The sequence below is a fragment of the Triticum dicoccoides genome, chromosome 2B, assembly GCF_002162155.2.
Source record: "Triticum dicoccoides isolate Atlit2015 ecotype Zavitan chromosome 2B, WEW_v2.0, whole genome shotgun sequence".
NCBI classification, from domain to species: Eukaryota; Viridiplantae; Streptophyta; class Magnoliopsida; order Poales; family Poaceae; genus Triticum; species Triticum dicoccoides.
Window position 1 is genome coordinate 584,814,734 of NC_041383.1, and position 15,323 is coordinate 584,830,056.

The window sequence follows — 15,323 nt, forward strand, 5'->3', positions numbered from 1 at the left end:
CCGCCCCGCCTCGGCCCTCCACCGCCGCCCCCTGCTCGCCGCCGCCCCGGCCGCCCCTGCCTCACCGTCCCCTGCCGCCCCTGCCTCACCGGCCGCGGCCGCCCCGGTGAGCTTTTTTTTTTCATTTTTTTGCATTTTTTTACTGCTTGTTATGTGATAGATGCATGTTGTATGGATGAATGGATGGATTAATGTATACTGCTTGTTATAGCTTTGGTCAATTTAGTGATGTTGTCAAATGTTTTCAAATTTGAAGAATGAAATTGGTATTTTTGAGATGTTGTCAAATAGCTATAGTTTCATTTTGTGATGTTGACAAAATTGGTATCTGATGAGTAGTTATTTTGTCATGATGATCTTGCTAAAAAATTGAAGAACAAAATTTGACACTTGATGAAAATTAGGATTTGAAGTATCATGATGATCTAAAATTAGGATTTGAAGTATCATGAAAATTAGGATTTGAAGTATCAAGATGTCATTAGCAATATGATTTTTTTTCATAGTTTGAAGTGTCAATGCTTTATGTGATGTGGTGTCGTCAAATTTTTTGACTCGGTAAAATTTACAGGCTTTGTGGTATTCATCTCCCTAGAGCCTTCGTCGTCTGGGTTTGGTCCGTGATCCTGCCGCTGCTCGACTACTTCCTCTACAGCGGAGGGTGAGCTATGAATCCACCTTCACCTCCTAGCCTCTTTTAACTAGATTAAATTTTCACATCAAGTCGCGTAACCTAGGTCTCCCGTCCAAAAGGGTTGCATCGATAAATATGCATTCAATTGCATATTTATCACCGCAGCTCTTTCGGATTGTCCAGCGCTTTCCACGGACAGCCCGAGGATGTGTAGATGATGATTACTACAACATAAACCCCATGACATACGAGGGAGTGTTCTATCAAGAGGAACATGATGACGTGGTCCGAAACAACGAGGATGATGACTTGGGTTATGTTGACCTGGACCCAAACGACGACGATGCACGGATTGATGGTGAGGCAGTTGTGAATCAAAGAGACATAATTATGCTTGAAAAGTTAAATGAAGACACTGACGATGAGGAAGAGCCTCCACCTCCGTCAGACAACGAAGAAGATATGCGTGATAGTGATGATGAGACCGGTCCACAAATAGATTACAATAGTGATGATTCATATGGGTTCTAGAAAATGTAAGTTCTTTTAATGATCATTACAATAGTATGCTTAATGTGCTCTTCTGGTATTAATGTTTTTCCTGTATGCTTGTTTAATTGATATCTTTACTAATTGTTTATTCTCTTCTCAATGCAGGTTTAATAATCATGGGCAAGTCCAGCGGTGCTAGTTTCCTCAGTAAATTTAAAGGACTTACTCGGAGTGGACGAGCCCACAAGGTTCCCTCCCGACTACGCGAGGATGACACCTCACAGGGAGGTGGAGGGGTCGGGGGAGGAGACCCTAGAGGAGGAGGCGGTGGGGGGAGAGCCCCTAGAGGAGGAGGCGGTGGGGGGAGAGCCCCTAGAGGAGGAGGAGGTGGGGGGAGAGGCAACCGGGGCAAAAAACTCCGGGCCGTGTCTGAAATAGGAGGGTCTTCTTCGATGCCCTCCTATACAGAGGCACCTTCTGAGTCTGAGGAGGAGGAGTATGTTCCTGATGGCGAGGAGGAGGAGGCCGAGGAGGAGGGTGAGGAGGAGGAGGAGGCCGAGGAGGAGGGCGAGGAGGAGGCCGAGGAGGAGGGCGAGGAGGAGGCCGAGGAGGGTGGAGGGGAGGTTGATCCCGCGTTGTGGGGTGACTTGCCACCGGGTTCTTCGCAGGGGTGGCTGCGTGGTAATGCCGGACTACCTACACCACCTTCTATCGAGGAGCACAAGTGGCTCATTGAACCTGTGGGGACAGAGTATGTGCCTCTCAATCATATTTTCAACACATGACAACATTTTCTTATTGTACACATGGCAATCATTTGATTCTTTTGCAGAAACTGGATCCTTCATGGAAAGGGCCGTAAACCGAACGGCCTTATCACTGTCCTGTTGAAGGAGTTTTGGCCTGGCCTATTCTGCCCGCGGCCAGACAGGGACCCGCAGCAGCGGGTTTTGGCCACGAGCTGGGCCCACTACGAGGCTTGCAGCAACGCGGAGTACGGGACGACCGCTAAGGCCGTGATCACCAAATTTTGGGTAAGTTCTCTTCTGAATCACTTGTCTTCAGTTTTGTTCATAGTTTATCATTGAATCACTCAACTCATGCCTTGTTTGCTTCTGGTTTTTGCATGATTGCAGCAACTCTATAGAGTTCTTGACGAGCACAAGGCCAGAGCCGACGTGGTCTTGCTTGCGGCTGCAAAGAAGAAAGCTCGTCAGTTGCAGTATGAGGTGCGCTGGGTTGCCGTCTCGCAGTACTACCACTACTACCTGCACCAAAAGATGACCAAAACTCAAGCGCAGAAGCTACGACTTACCTTGAGCAAGGAGCAGTTTATGATGGTAACTATTACTAACTTTTCATTGTTTCAAGCAGTCAACTATATGTTTCGTGCTCACATGTCATGCTTTCAAAATTTGCATAGGTTGTTCCTCGTTGGTGCTATGGAAGGCATGACAGATGGGCGAGTTTGGTGGATAGGTGGCTCGGCGCCGATGCAGAGTTTGCTGCCAAGAGCATCAAGGCCCGGGCTAACCGTGGAGACGACGGGACACACGGCCAAGGAAACAGGAACCACTGGGGCTTCAAGGCCATGAAGGTATATCTATGTGCATGATGCATTTTTGTTCTTCTTTACGTCATGTTCTTATGTATGGCTGACTTCTATTTGACGTTGTAGGAGGACAAGTTGAAGAGGCCGCTCTCAGACATGGAGTCGTGGAAGCTGGCCCGCGAGCGGAGTCATCGCAAGGAGGGAGAGAGCCAATACTACGGCAAGACCGAGGAGCACCTGGGGTCTTACATTCATCACTATCAGGAGTTGCATCCGGATGTTCCTGTTGCTGAGGTCGCCCAGTCTCAGATCGACGACACGGCGGTGGTGGCCATCCAGGGGAAGAAGAATGGCCGGTATCCGTGTTTCGATGGCTTGATCACTCCTTCGATCTCGTACACACGGCTTCGGGCTAGCAACCCGAGCCAGTTAGAGAGTACGGGGCGTTCACAGACTCCCTTAGCCCGCCAGCATGCTGTAAGTACTTCCTCCTTATCTTTTTCTATCTTGCATTCTCAGTTTATTTTCAGCATTGCTCACTTAGAAACAACCTAAATTATGTAGGCATATAAGGAGTTTGTCGAGCATAGGAATCTCGAGGTGCGGGAGTACTTGAAACGAGTGAAGGCAAACGATGATTACAACCGTCAGATGATGACGGTTAGTTTTGCCCTCTTAAAACCAACCTAAATTTTTGCACTTTCATTCCTTCTGATCTTCTAGTTTGCTTGTTTAACTAACATTCAGGCTATGTTGGCGTCTTGGACTAACCGCACGGATCCACCACAAATGGGACCCCCACCACCACCTGCAGGAGAACCCCCACACGTGCCCACGTTCGACGAATGGGTGGCACTAGGCAGTGATGGTTCGGTTAGTACATTTGCCTAACTACTAGCAAACTAGTTCTCGTTCATGAAACACTATCATATCATATTTACCGTTAGAATCTTTTTTGAAACATGTAGGGGACCGGTGGCTCGACTCCTGCTCCGTCGACCCCAGTCACTCCGATCTGGCAGAGTGGTGGTGGTCGCGATGACGGTTTTGGCGGAGGTGGTGCTTTTGACGGAGGTGGTGGTGGTTATGGCGGAGGTGGTGGTGGTTATGGCGGAGGTGGTGGTTTTGGCGGGGGTGCTCTTGCTTGATGATTCCGTGCATGTGGCCATCGTGCCATGCCTTTCATATTCCTACTTTTATCATGTTTCATGTCTTGCACTACTTTTATGTTCATGAACTTCCATCGGTGATGATCTTTAGATGATGTGATGAACTTGAGTATGTTTAGATGAACTTGAGTATGTTCACATGATGAATTGTCATATTTCATATTGTTCTGTTTTGAAATGCTATCAAATCAATTGGAAAAGAGAAAACAGAGAAAAAAACAAAAAAACTATGCCTACGGCAAAGCCGTCGGCATATATACGCCCAGGAGTTACCAGGGCTTGCCACGTGGCAAACTATGCCGACGGCTTTGCCGTAGGCATAGCCCTGCTGCCAGGAGAAACCAGGAGCTGCCACGTGGCAGGGCTATGCCTACGGCAAAGCCGTCGGCATAGATGGAAATCTATGCCGACGGCTTTGCCGTAGGCATAGCCCTGCCGCCAGGAGAAGCCGTGGGGCGACACGTGGAGCAGGTATGCCGACGGCTAGGTCGTCGGCATAGATTTCCATCTATGCCGACGACCTAGCCGTCGGCATACCTGCTCCACGTGTCGTCTCCTGTATCGCGCCACGTGTCGTCTCCTGAATAGCGCTGTTGACGGCGCCGTCTGTTGCCGTCAGACGGAAAACAACGCCGACGGCTAAACTATGCCGACGGCTATCCCACGGCCGTCGGCATATGCACCTATGCCGACGGCTATACTACGCCGACGGTCTGACACATCTACGCTGACGTGATCTACGCCGACGGGGCTATGCCGACGGCAGCCGTAGGCATAGATCTATGCCGACGGGAAAGGACCTATGCCGACGGCCTTGGGCCGTAGGCATAGCCCGCGAGTCCGGTAGTGCCTCTGCCTGGACGTGCGGTTTCGCTTGAGGAGATGCTCATTCTTCCATCATTAAAGGGCCAAGCTAGCTAGCCGCTCGTTCTTGCCCCTTTTGGCTCTGGTCATTGCTTTGCTCTGTATACATGGCACCGCAAAGTCATCTTCTTAGGTAAGCTAGATCATGTACGTGCCATTTTGGATTTCGCCCATTACTACTGCTTCTGACTCAATCCTTTGCCTGAATGTGCAATTCTCCATAGCTCAAAGTCCACAAGGTGCTCACCAGTCACCATCGGCGGAGCTGCGTTCTGCTTTTGGAACACCAAATTTTCCCTTTCAGGTGTTGATTTAACTTCTTAATAGCTCTGTGATTAATTATGCAACAAGATCCTAGTTAATTAGTAGCATCATGGTTCAACATGTAGCTTCTGATCATAGTATCTTCACTGTATGTGTTGCATACGAAATTTATCTTATCCAGACGGATTTTTTATCTTCTTAGTTCCAAGGAATTTTAAGAATTTCTTCAATATTGTTGACTACTGAATATATCAACAGCACTCTCCTCCTTTCCTGCAATTAGACTTGCTTAAAGCCATGAACATGTTGTTGTTACAATTCTGAACTTTTGACCTTTTCGCTGGTTTGCCATTTGTAGCTGTACAGTTGATTTTTAACTCGTCTGATTGTCACAGTGGCTGCATGCACAATTGCTGAATTTGGACGAATTAGATGGTTGCGCCGGTTGCGTTGCTACTGTTGTTTTAATTTACACAAAGGTTGCAATTCCCAGTGGAATAAGTTGCCTCAATATAAATAGTACTTGCCTAAATCACCCAGTAAAAGTTTCCTACATATATGATCAGTTTTTTTGGACGCCGATGCATGTAAAACACAAGTTGCCAAATATTATTAGCAAAACGACTACACAACCAGTGAGTCTGAACATCATGAGCTAATTCATGGACCTGTGATAGGGCGCCACGGGGGGTCTATGATGGAATGTCGGTTCACTGGCCTAGACTGTCTGTGTCCACACCTTTTGCCCGTTCCGTGCTCCATGACGGCCACCTCACCGTTGTGGTCCTCGACCCCCTCCCCCCGGCCCCAGCGTGGGGTCCACCAGGATGCCCCGACCGCCTCCTCGCCCACATTACGGTCGATCATTCTGATCCAATGGCCAACGTTTACTAGCTAGTTGCCTGGAGAAGCACATTTTGAGAGTCATGATAGCCATATTAGAAAATCATTAGTTTAATATAGTCGTAATAGGCAACTTGACAACAAATTTGCTTCTTGTAGCACCAAAATTGCTCATCATAGCATCAAAAATGCTTGAAAAATAGTTTGTAGAAGGCAACTTAATATGTGATGCTAGTCAACTTGACAGTCATAATAGCCAACTTACGGGAGCACTGAGTTGACAGGTAGTCACTATAGGCAACATTGCAACAAATTATGTATCACCAAAGTTGATAAGTAGTCATGGCAGGAAACTTACATGTGATGCTAGACAACTTGTTAGTCATATTAGGCAACTCAAAAGAACATTGGGCTGATAGGCGACCATGATATATAACCCAACTGAAAGTTGCTTACCTTATTTCAAAAATTGCCTTCCCATCCACCAAAGTTGTATATCTGACAAGAAAAAAAGTTCATCAAAAGAAACTTCATAGGAGGCGTTAGGCAAGTTGACGTTCATGATAGCCAACTTATAAAAGCATTGATTTGATATGTAGCCATCATAGGCAACCTAGCGACGAGGTGTGTTATGTAGCACCAAAGTTGATAGGTAGTCATGGTAGGAAACTTACACGTGGTGGTACGCAGCTTGGTAGGCAACTTATAGGTGATGGTAGGCAACTTGATAGTCATCGTAGCCACTTCAAAAGAGCATTTTGATGATAGGTGACCATGATACACAACCTAGGCGAAAGTTGCTTACTGTAATAAAAAAGTTGCCTCTCTGTGGCACGAAGTTGCTTGAGATTTTTCTTCATCAGAAGCAATTTCATTGGTTACCTAAGCAACTTGAGGTCATGAAAGCCATCTTTATAAGAGCATTGATTTGATAATAGGTAGTCCTGATAAGAAACAAGGTGGGTCACGTAGCAACAACTTTGATAGGTAGTCATGGTAGGCAACTTAAAAGTGATGCTAGGCAATTTCATAGTCATCGTAGCTAACTCAAAAGAACATTAGGATGATAGATGACTATCATACACAACCTAACCAAAAGTAGCCTCTCCGTGGCACCAAAGTTGCTTGAGAAAAAAAGATCGTCGAAAGCAAATTCATAGTTGACGCTAGGCAACTTATATGTCATGCTAGGCAATTTGGTAGTCACTGTAACCAACTCAAAAGAACATTAGGGGTGAAAGTTGCCTACTGTAGTTCAAAAGTTGCCTCTCTATGGCAAAAAAGTTGCTTGAGAAGATAAGTTCATCAAAAGCAACTTCATAGGTGATGCCAGGCAACTTGACAATCCTAATAGCCAACTTTATAAGAGCATTGAGTCGATACGTAGTCATGATAGGCAACCTAGCAATAAGTGCTTCATATAGCAGCAAAGTAATAGCTAGTCATGGTAGGCAACTTACACGTGATGCTAGGCAATTTGGTAGTCATCATAACCAACTCAAAAGAACATCCGGAATGATAGGTGACCATGATGCACACCCTAACCGAAAGTTGCCTACAATAGTACAAAAGTTGCCTCCCCGTGACACCAAAGTTGCCTGAAGAAAAAAAGTTCGTCGAAACATATCAATATGGGATCTAGTTTTGAAGAGCTCGTTGCCAAGGATCTAACAATGAAAACGAATCTTAATTTTGATGCTCTGTTCAAAAGTTATGACTTTTTTAAGAAATTGAACACACAAAATAATTGCACATGGGACACAAATTTTTTTTGAAGTGGATTTTGCATCATAGCATTAAGACAAAAACTTATCTTTTTTGGGTGTGTGCTCCGGAATGCTAGGGAGCACACGTGTGCTCCCTAGTCGTGTCCTTTTTTCCATAAACCTAAAAAGTGCAGCTGTGCTGCTTGGTCGTCCTGAGCGCACACCCTCACGTGTCGTCCGATCCAGGTGGGTTTCAGGTTGGGTTTCAGGTTTCATCCTATCGGCCCGCAATGTCCGACACGCGCGACGACTAGTCTATCCCCACCCTCGCAGCCACGTCGCGCGTCACCATTCCCACGCCCACCGCCCTCCCCTTACTCCAGCGCAGAGGAACGGCTCCTCTCATTTTGAAATTGTCGTTCCTCCCATTTACGCCCTCCCCCCGCGACGAAATCGGGCGGTTCCTTCTCCAAATCCTCCCAAATCCCGTCGATTCGAGTGGTGCGCAGCATCTCCGTTCGAGGGGCGAGGCATTCGGTGCTGTCGGCGACGCTGGTTGTGCTGCTTCGTTGACGGGTTGGATCCACGGAGGAACGGCAACCGACAGCAGTGGTGTGGTGAACGGCAGCAGCAGGGCGCAGGCAGGACCGATGATCCGGTGATGAGCGGAGGATCTATGTCCAAAAACTCCGGTAATCCCCGTCCTAGCTCTGCTTCCCCTGCTTCCCACATATGAATCTCGCTGTGCATTTCCGCCCCATCTCTGCTCCCCATATATGCATCTCGATGTAGATATCCTTGGATGCGCTCGAATTGGGTTCGGGTGTGCGAGGCGACTCGCGCCCATTGCTAGGATAGCCTTGGAGATGCTCGAATTTGATTCGGGTGTGCAAGGCGACTCACGCCTGTTGCTAGGATAGCCGTAGACACGCTCGATTTTGGTTGGGGGTGCGAGACGACTCACGCTAGTTGATGCTAGATTAAGGGTGGAGGAACTCGATTTTTCGGGCATGTGCGTGTGCATGTTTTAATCCACCATGGTAGGTTCTAGATGTGCAAGAAATTGATTTTGGTAAGGCGATTTTGTAGTAGTTTTTTGGTCAGAGGTTCCTGTTACTCTGTCGCCTGCTGAATTTGGTAGGTTTTTGGGGGAAAACCATGTGTAATAGAAGTTATTCGTGTTAGTTGCCTAACACTTCTACCTAGTTGCCTGTCAACTGGATGGTGTCTGCCCAACTGATGTACATCACAGTTGCCTAACATTTGTCTCCCTAGTTGCGTGTCAACTGGATGGTGTTTGCCCAACCGATGTACAACATAGTTGCCTAACATTTATCTCACTATTTGCCTGTCAACTGGATGGTGTTTTGCCCAACCGATGTACAACAAATTGCATGTGTATTTTTTGGAGGGGAAACAACAAATAGTCATACCTGGTGGACGACAATTTTGTGCATATGACTATTTTTTGAGTCTATTATATAGCCTCGCGATAGGTCATCGCTGATATAGCCTTGCTGACTATGTCCTGTGCCTAATAGAGTTTTTGCCTATTTTTGTCATTGTTTTTGCCTACTGTAAAGGATGCACTTGCCTGTGCATTTAGTTAACTGCTTCACATGTGTCCTGTGCATTAGTTGAAGTGGAATTAGTTTTTGTAGGATGTTTTTTTGTGCAAGTTAGTTGAAGTGGAAGCAGTTGTTCATCCCCTTGATTACTTAAATGTTCAACTCATGTGTTTGTGTGTATTTTTTATTTTTTTTACCCATGGTTTTTAAGAATGGCTTTTTTCTGGCATATACCAGGGACAATGGATGACAGCAGTAAGGAAATGCAGGAAGACCGCCTTCCAGTGAATCCTGATGCCGATCCTTCTAATGTATCTGCAGTTAATGAAATAGAGGCGCGTGGGGAAAATTCTTTGAAATTATTTTTCCTTCCATTTCTCTTTTATAGTGCTGCATTTAATTGGCAGCATGTCCATATGCTGTTTTTTGTTGGTTCTTGCACCTCTGTAGGCTCGTAGCACTGCGCCCACAATTGGGTACAAGCGTCGAAGAATGTCGAAAGCGATCATTGCTCGTGGCCCCCGTCCATCTAGCAACGAGGATGTATCTAGAGATGCTGATAAGGACCCTGAATTTGACAAAGATAATGAGTGTGAAGCTGACAAAGATATTGAGGATCATCCAAGAAAAGCAAAGCGCCAAAGTCTTCATGAAATGAGGTAATGCAATTTTTTTGCTTAGATTTGCTTTATTTTTTGCCATCTAATGTGTGTGATTTGCCAAACTATATACATGTGTTGCCTCAAATCTTTTTTTTAACAGGGGGTTCCCGGTGTTTATGTTTTTGTTTATGTAGGGTTTTAGGAACAGGGGATTGCCTGCAAGGCTGTATAAACTAAACAAATCTCTGATATCTGTCCAAAAGGGTGTGATCGTTGACAAAGAGTTCGGGGGTTTGTTGGACCTCGCAGCCACTACAATGGATGCAGATCTCAGCCAATGGATTATGAAGCACTACGACCCCGAGAAGTCCCAAATTGTTATACCAGAGAGGGGGAAGATCCCGGTAGATGTAGCAAGTGTGCATAGAATATGGGGGTTGCCAAACAAGGGCAGAAAGGTCTATTATGAGAATCGTCCTGACATCACAAAGGCCATTTACAGCATCTACAACATTACATAGAATTCACCAACCCTCACGGCATGGTGTAAGATGATTGGAGATATGGGTGGAGCTCATGACGACAATTTCCTCCGTGCTTGGCTAGCAGTCGCTTTTTCTTGCTTTCTTGCACCATCAACAAGTCTAAACATTTCTCCAAAAAGCTTCCCTGCTGTTATGGATGTCAATGGTATAACAGAGACAAATGTTTGTCAGTTTGTTGTTGATAAGGCAATGTTCGCAGTAGCAGGTGTCAAGAAGAATGTTGTATGTTGTTGTGTTTTCCATCTTGTAGTAAGTGTAGACAATCTTAACATTGGTTCTCTCTTCTTTCTTGTTTCTTTTCCGTTGGAAAATCATGTGTTTATTTTACTCCCATGCCGCTGTTGTATCTGGACTCACTTGATGTGGATGAACCTATTCCAAGCTTGACACCAAGAGTTTCTGTTTGGAACTCAGATTTAATCGCAAAAGTCGTGAAGAAGGATAAGATTGGCCCGGGTCAGTATAGCAAACTCCGTGTAAGTTTCTTTCTCTTTTTCCTTTTTATGTTCACCTTTGTGCTTTATTAGGACACACAAACTTCTTATGTCCATGGAGTACTTTTAAAGTACAAGGTACAATATTGATAGAAAAATAGGCAATTCATGTATTTAAATCTGGCAAGTCGTATAATTTTGGTCAAGCAATTTTGTTACTTTTTTCTAGACAAGCATGCCATTTTTTTTGGTCTCCTCTAATGAACAGAATATGTTTTTGGAGGGAAATGGAGTGGGTGTGTGACTGAATTTCATGCTAGTAATTCAGCTCAACTCTTAGGTGGAAAATTGCCTATTTTTTCAGCATGAAGTTATATACTATATCATACTGTTTTTTCCACAAAATGGATCTTATGTGCTCACTTTTTTTATTCTTTTTTCTCTACCAACAAATGCAATCAGCTTAAGACCGAGTTTTCCCGATGTGCGGACGACAGTTTGTTCGGAAGCATGGATCATATCACAAAATTTGTTGCAGCAAGATTACCTGAGTCATATAATAAAGAAGTAAGTAATTTATTAGCTTTTGTTTTCTCATTTATTTGTTAGCATCAAGTCATTATGTCCTTTTTTCCTTTTTTTCAAGCTAACTAGTCGCGTGGCAAATTTAAACATGTATGTAAGCAACTTCCTACTTGAGGGTAGGCAACTTCAGTGTTTTCAAATCATATTTTATTGTGTGCCCAATTCCAATTCCTACATAGACATTTTATTATGCACAAATTTAAACACACATGTAAGCAACTAACTTCTTGAGGTTAGGCAACTTCAGTGTTTAAATCACATTATTGTGTATAGGGGTTAAACTCATTTTATCTATGTATATTTTCCTCACGCAGTTATTCAGGCAACTTTCAATTTTTTCCTTCTAAAGTAACTCATTCAACTTTTTCTATTTTTCATTTACTTTTTCTCTTTTTGTTTTAAGCAACATGTATTCATCTAAGTGTTCTTTTCTACAAATTAATGCAATTGTGTTTGAGGCAACTTCACATACAACTATATTGTCAGCACTTTTTTAGAGTTGCTTACAGTAGTGTCAGCACTTTTTGTTATATGTTCTGACCGCTTCTTTATTGTTTTACAGAAACAAAAGAAGTTATCAATCATGGTGCACGAAATGTGTTCCGAAATATCACACTCAGCTGGAAAGCTTGTGTACAACATTGGCAGGATCGATGATATTGAAGCTGGGACAAGCACGACAGAACCTAGTAAGATGGGAACAAGCAGGCAGCGTTCGAAGAGAAGAAGTAAACAATTGGGCAGTGACAGCGAAAGCTTATTAAGTGAAGAAGGCAGCGACAGCTTACCTAGTGAAGAAGATTCATACAAGTCGGACCGCGATGATAATGACAATGATGGAGATGAATCAGATGATGATGGAGAAAAAAGTGACAGCGGCAGCGATGGGGACTCAGACGATGATGATGGTGATGAACTGAGGAGGGAAGATGCAGGGCGTAACCCTAACAAGCCAGAAGAACAAGGTGAGAGGGAGGAAGCACGTACTGCTGAAATGGAACAAGAGGATCAAGCAACCCGTGACGACAATGATAGCAAGGATGGGGAAACACGACCAAGTGACACAGTGGCAAGTACAGTAGCGGGCAAGGTATAGCAAACAGTCGAGCAAGAGGGAGATGATGAAGAGGAAGATAGCGATGAAAAGGAAGAAGATGAAGTTAGTACAGAAGATGACGAGGATGAAGAAGACGATGATGATGATGTGGGAAAAGGTGGTGACAAGGAAGAAGACAATGAGGGGGATGGGAATGGGGATGGCAAGGATGAGGATAGCAATGGAGGTAATAGCGGTGGCCACGGTGATGGTGGTGGGAACATCAGTAATGAGGATGGAGCTGCTGATTACTTGGACAGTGACGACGATGATCAATGCACACTACAGTTTTTGCTTCAAAAGAAGGAAAGCAAACCGAAGGAGCTTGATCACTTTGGCTCAGTTAACATCAGAGACATACTGATGATGGAGCGGGAATCTTTTTCCCCACACATACCAGTGTATGAAGCGAAAGAATGCATTGATGAGCCACCAGCTGAATGGGAAGCAAAGAGGCTTTTTCACAACTTGATGATGGGATTATAGTTGAAGGAACTCCCCCCAATGGACTTGACGGAAATATGTCCAAAACACATGCGCAGGAGGTTGATGAGAGAAATGGGTGCAGAACATCCATCCATCCCTTGCAGAGAGGGAAAACCAGAAGAAATTGGGGAAAACCAGAGAGGGAAAACCAGAGGGAGAACACATAACTTGGGTGGAAAACCAGAAGAAATTGCAGAGAGGGAACTACCACCCATCCCACCGAAGAAGAAAAAGACTGTCAGCTTCATCCTGCAGCCAACAGTAGTGACATCAACAGCAGAGGATCTACAAGAAAGGCATTCAAAAAATGCACAACAAGTGCAGGTTCTCAAGAAAAGGCGGTCAGCTATTAAGAAATCTGGGCAAATACAGCATCAAAGCCTGGCAACTGATGTACAGAAAGAGGCAAATTGTGCTACTTTGAAGCCCCAGGTGGAAGTAAATAAAACATCAAGCACTACAAGAGCACCAAAAGGATTCCAAAGTGAGAATGTTGCCCCAACTGTCACACAGAGTCTCGCAACTCAGCAAAAGGAGGAAGCAAGTTGCAAAAAACTCCAGGCAAATCTTTCAACCAAACAAGGACCACTTAGAGTGTCTCCACAAATAGCAGCGAACACAGCTATTCTAAGTTCTAGGCAACCGTTGGTTGAGCTAAATTGTCAAGCAGAAAATCCCCCTTGCGTTAGTTCGCCGCAATCGACAAATGTTCCCAATTTTGCCAAAGAGCTTAAGTTGAAAGGAGCATCACAGGGTCCATTACTAGATGCAGGTCTGGGCAAGGACAAAACTTGCACCGATTATCACTCATCAAAGTTGCCTGAATCACTGAGCAGGTTGCCTGCAAATTCAACTTCAGTTGCTCATACTTCCCAAACAGTGAGTCCCAGGGGGAAAAAACCCATTTGTTTTGATGGTAAGAAAGAAAACCGTCCGCCACTACAATTCAAGGGGAGCACAAAGAATATCCTAGAAATAAATGTTCTAGAAATCAGTGATCTCGTAGCAAGATTTGCCCCTCCAAGTAAAAAACTTGTAGAAAGCTCAAGCAACATGTCACCCATTTTCATTCAAGCAGAGATGGATGGATCATAGATTCACCAAAGCAAAAGTGCATCACCAAACACCTTTGTTCATGAGTACTGCCCGGCCCCATTTTTCTCACTTGGCTTAGATGACATTTTAAATCCGGAAACTACTATTGAGGGAGCACAGGGAGGTGATGGGCCAAACAGTATTGCAAAACATGAGTACATACAAATTCTCGACGACCGTGATGATTTGGAATTTTTAGCTGGTATTGAAGCATGTGAACTGTTCACACCAGAAAAAACTTCTAACAAAGGAGAAGAAGGATCAGCTAGCAAGTTTTACAGCAGCAGCAGCTCTGGAGAGCCTATCCTTAATAAATTTGAAAGAAGGATAATCAAGCCAGCTCCTTGCATGAGGTCACCATTCATAAACTACAACAAGAAAAATTCACTTAAGTGCAGAGCGGATGTCAACCGATTATATGCATCGGTTATTTTGCATGGGAGGTTAAATGAAGAAGAGTCACCTGATGTGGATACCAGGTAAAACAATTTCCAAGCATTTTTTACTTTGTGTCAGGCAACATATGTAATCTTATGTAGGCATATCATGCACCAACACCACGCAATTTTTATGGAAAAGTTCAACAGAACAACAAGTTGATTAAAAACCACCTTTTGTTTTTTATTTTATGAGCATAATGTCATCATGACATTCTTGTTTTTTTTCTCATTTTTCAAATGCAGCCCAAAGGTAGGTGACTACGGTAAGTACTTTATAAGTGTGAGGGAGATGGCTAATGCAATTAAAAAGGAAGGTTTCATGTTGTCCCATGTAGTTGAAATTGGGATACAGTCCATCATGATGAACTTGCCACCAGATTCAATGAAGGTGGTGATGCCTTTGAGATTTTCGTTAAGAAAATGGTAGTTATATTAGGTTTTCAATGTTTTTGCTTTTTGTTCTATGTGCTGTTTTTATAGGTGCATTTTCCCTTTTTCTTTTGCTTTTTCAGACAATGTTGCAGCAGATGTCATTAGACGGCCAAGAGCTTACTTCAAGATTCAAGAAATCCAACCGGCTGGATCGTAAAGATATGGTCAGTCAAAATGTTTCCTTGTTGTTCATATCATTTTTTTCTAGTTACAAATGCATGGAACAAGTGTGTAAACAACCACATAGCATGCAAGAAATTGCTCACAATATGACTATACTTGCCAGAGTAGCAAAATAAGTTGCTTATGGTATTACCACACACCTTCCCCCACCACCACAATTTTTTTCAGCATCCCATGTGTTCAAGTGCTCAAATGACTGTACTAATTTGCCAGAGAGTAACATCACAAGTTGCTCAAACGTTTATACAGTTGTATAAATTGCCCAGATTTCACAACACATCTTTTTGTGTTGTATAATAACCTTTTTTTTATTTGCCTGCTGTCGGTGTCAAA